The 4,601-nt window shown below is 38.4% G+C and overlaps 1 protein-coding gene across 2 annotated transcripts in view; it reads left to right on the plus strand.

Annotated features, from left to right (window-relative positions):
• The window catches only part of LOC107036707, a 39,322-nt gene that overhangs the window by 12,792 nt on the left and 21,929 nt on the right, over positions 1-4,601 (plus strand). The gene's annotated exons all lie outside the window — the stretch shown is intronic.

The raw sequence follows: 4,601 nt of genomic DNA on the forward strand, positions 1-4,601 counted from the left end.
GTTTTCAGTTGAAATTGGAATTGTTAATTTACACAATAATAGGACTGCATTGACGATTTTTTCTTGACTCGCAAAAATCTTCAAACAATTGTCTATCGATTGGTGATAAAATTTTTTGGAAATAATGAAGTAGAGGGGATAACGCCTTTTTTTTCAAAGGTGATTTTTCAAAAATTTATTTTAAAAAAAGTACTAACTAGCAAATGTTTTTTATTAGCTCGCAATTTTCTTCAAAACTACTTCAATGAGGAAAAAAATAAAAATTTGGAATATCTATACATGAGGGGCTAATTGATCGGATCTGGGTGAACATTGATTCCAACTATTTAAGCGACGGGCTATTCAGAACTCTCAAAAGTATGTGGAAAAAGTGAAAACTGAGAANGTTGGCGAAAGTCGACTTTCCCTGTGGAAAAACAGAAAATCTGAATCTTTGGCTCGGGGTGAAAAAAAAAATTTTATTTCGACTTTTGTCGCGCCTTCGGGGGTTTCATTGGCATCAGAATTGTTAGAAAATACAGAATCAACTTTCACTTGGCGAAAAAATTCAATTTTGGCGAAAATCGACTTTCACCCTTCACCCACGTGAAAAAGAAAAAATTTTTTCCCCATTCCTGTCACCTCCGAGGGTTTCATTGGCATCAGGGGGTCAATAAATACAGAATCAACGTTCACTATTTTTTATTTAAACACCGCCTGCAAACGGGGAGATGAGGGTGGCTAAAATATATTCTGCAACCCTGTCTCCTCGTTGGCTACAAATTTCAACCCTCCGCATACATGCCTTCCCCTTCACCCGCTCGTAAAATCACGCGTTCTCGGTAGCATCGAGGAGGACTTCTCAGGACCGAAAAGAACTGAGGATTCGAATGGTCTCTAGAAAAGTACGTCGCAGAAGTGATTAGGACTTACCAGGTCCATCTAGGTCTGGAGAGATCTTGAAAGACCTGTGTACGTCCAATCAGAACCAAATCCTCGACTCGGGTGAGGGTCAATTTAAATAGTAAGTTGAAAACTCTCAGGGAACTGGAGAAAAGTGAGGTGAGAGGGAACACCGGGTGGATTCGTTGAAAATTAAAAACTTTTTATCAATAAAATTGATAAATGCGACGCACAATACACAGAGAAAAAGGATTGGATAAAAATTACTTAATCTAAGTAGTCGAAGAGCGAAATAGATCTCAGGAATTTTGTTTTGAAATCAAGCGGAAAAATATGAGCCAAAGGATAAATTTTTCCTTTTGTAATGCAATTTATCACACACGAACAGTAAAATTTGTGAGCTGTCGGTGAAAAATACCAGAGAGACGTATAAATCTCAGCGTCCTTTTGGTGAATTATTACTGTATTATTTTGCAAAATATTGGTAATTTTTTTACTGCCTCTTCCTGCGGTATTTTTCCGATTTTTTTTTCAATGTTAGTTTTTTTTTAATTACCAAACCGTCCAGGTAATCGAGACGCGAACTGGATTTCAGGAATTTTTATACGCAATCAAGGGGAAAAATATGATGCAAAGGATGAATTTTTGCTTTTCTAACGTAATTTCTCCGGAACTTACTATCAAATTTGTGAGCTGTTGCCTAAAACTACCCGAAAGACGGATAATTTCCACCGTTTGTTGCCTATTCTCTTCTCCATTCACACTGAAAAAAAAACAATTTCCAAGATGAAAATTCTATGTTTCTTGCGATGAGAATGAATAATTTGCAAAATAATTCGCGTTCGGTATAATCGATAATCATTAAATATCTAAATATTAATTGTTGCAAACTGGCCCAAATTACACGATAATTCAATGCGCTGTTTTACAAATTATAAATTCCTGTCTGAGTAATTTTCGAATTTCTTTCAATCTCCCTAACCATCAGGATAACTACGTGCAATCTGAAATGAGAAAGAAAGAGAAAAATAAATTTCCCGCGGCCCACTCTAATTTAATTAAAGACTAATAATCAATTCAGTCGATAAATTGGAAATTTTCCAAGGGACAAAAGAAAAAGTGAGCCGGAGAGAAAATGCCGGATGAAGTCATTGGCAACTAAAAACTTTTCATCGATGAAATAGATAAATGCAATCGAGATAAAAATAATGAGTTTGCCAATGGGGTTGATCGGTCGGAGGAAGTGGTGCAACTCAATTAGCTAGCGGGCAGGATGCCTTAGGGACTACGTGGGCGTTTTCTCCTTCAACAGATGAAGACGTAGGAGGGGTGGCCCAGGCAAGCATGCAATCACAGTAAAGAGTGCTGGTCCCTGGCACATATATTACTCAACCAATATACGTACATAAACGCATACACAGGTGGTAACACTGAAGGTAGCGAAGAGTAACGTGGTTTTCACATGCTACGTGAAATGTTGCTATGACCCTAACCCTTATAATTTCAGTGGCCGTAGTGTATACTAACGTCGGTCTCGGTAAAACCCCGTAGACCACCTTTCGCCAAGGAGCTTTCCCAGGAGTGTTAGCGAGTCTTGAATAAGTTCTAAATTGTGTAACACCTTGCAACCCCCTTAACGCCAATGCAATACCTCAATTCTTTGTTCTCACACCTGAGCAGCTGATGATTTTCACCAATTTTTTTCCTCCATACGTCAGGACGTGAGATACAATCTGAGGCCACTCTAGGGTGGAGTGGCTGTCCACATAACACGGATTTTTCACTGTAAAAAAGGGAGGCGGGTAAATGTACATATAATGTGTAGGTGCGGGTCGCGGAAAAGGCGTCGCCGAGTCTCCAAGTCGGATGGCGCCTCAGGGAGGTGTCGCGGTAATATTGAATTTATGCATTACGAGACCATTTCTTTTCATGCAGCCGCCTAGTTTAAATTACGACTGGGTATACCCGAGCTCAACCGCCCTCGACTCTACCTCGACCTCCTCTCGCCACCTATTCCCCCTCTCTCAAACTGGTTCACTCGTTTTACGTCCGCTTTTTTCTGATTCTGCTTTTATAAAAAAATCGGTAAAGCTCTTCCGTAATACAGGACGTAACCTTTGGAAATGAATGCCAGGTGATGGGGTCACCGGTTTCATTTTTGCAGGATCGTAATCGTGAGGACAGAATATTTATTTTAATGGTATAAATGAACGTATATTCAAGGTACAATTCGAAGTGATAGGAATACGTACAGACAAATCTAAACGTAAATTACATTTTGCTGTTCGGTGGATTTTTTTTCGTCATGAAAATCGGATTTAGGCTTCAAAAAGGTGGATTTTACGGTCCAAATGAAAACGTTTACTAAACGTTTTACTAAACGTATTTTACGCTTAAGAAATCATAAATTACAATTTTAACAGAAACGTATTTTACGATTTACTTATGCGTAATTACGAAAAACAACATCGTATTTTATGCTTAAAGTGACTTTTTTTTATTCGTCGTTGATTACAGATAAGTAAACCTAAAATACGGAAAAAATCATCGCAATTTACGAATAAGAAACCATAAATTACATTTATGTAATCGTAATTAACTTCAAGCATAAAATACACTTTAGAAAGCGTAAAAGACGATTTCTTGAACGTAATTTACATTTTGATTTTTTCTGTTTGTAAATCGCCACATGAGCTAAATTGTTCTACATCTTCATGTGACAACCATCCGATCACAACTGACGCACTCTTCGTTCTCTCCCTCCCCCAAACACTGTGGAACAAAACTTTTCTCAGTTATAACAATGCTGTTTTCGTAAATGATAAAAATTTCCGGCATACCTGCTGATTGTCGAGTAATACGAAGTTTGTTGGAAATTAGTTTAAGATGGAATTAAGATTTCCAGGGAGAGACCATTAAACCTCTTGGTTTATATCTCAGTGGGCATATAATTTCTTTCTTGTTCCTGTTCTCTTTCACGTTTCTGTTTTCCGGGAGGTGGTATTTAATTGTCCTGATAAGGAGACTAGAACTTCTGATCTAGTAGATTGATTCTGATGAACTTCTTCCATTCATGTACACATATCCATTCTGCCGGATTATCCTGGTTTAATGATATCGAGGGGCTCACCACAGTGGTACATTAATATCAGTCCTTCATAATCCCAAGGCCATTCAATTTTTTATTGAAAAACGCTCTATTATCGAGAGTAAAATCCAATAAGAACTGAGGCGCTTGAACAAGTAGTATTACAGTTGGCTCAGTGGCTAGTCAGACAGAATAAATCGGCCAGAAATTCCGGGAATATCATTTCGTGAAAATTTATATCCGGTTGACTTAAAAAATCCATGAATATTCATACCAGAATTAACCACCGATTTCAATTGTGGCCTCGAGTTTTGCCATTAAGGAACGCGAAAAAAAAGACCTCAGATCATGGAGTATATGCGCCGCGGATATCTTCATATCGGAAAAGGGCCCATCACATTTTTCATCCAATATATTCCGCAGATAAGTCGGGGTATAAATTCAATTTTTATTTTCTCCTCTGTTTTCGTTGTCCGATATCCCCCCCCCCTCACCTTGATTGTGATGAATCGCATATAATTACGGCAGCGAGAGTCAGAGTACGTAGTGGCCCTGTGTATAATGGAAGCTCCGTCCGGTCGATAGTAGTAGACCGTTTAAGAGCCCATTTGAGAGAAACAGAGAAGGGCGG

This window comes from Diachasma alloeum, unplaced genomic scaffold (assembly GCF_001412515.2).
Source record: "Diachasma alloeum isolate Michigan unplaced genomic scaffold, Dall2.0 Dall_scaffold_00176, whole genome shotgun sequence".
NCBI lineage: Eukaryota > Metazoa > Arthropoda > Insecta > Hymenoptera > Braconidae > Diachasma > Diachasma alloeum.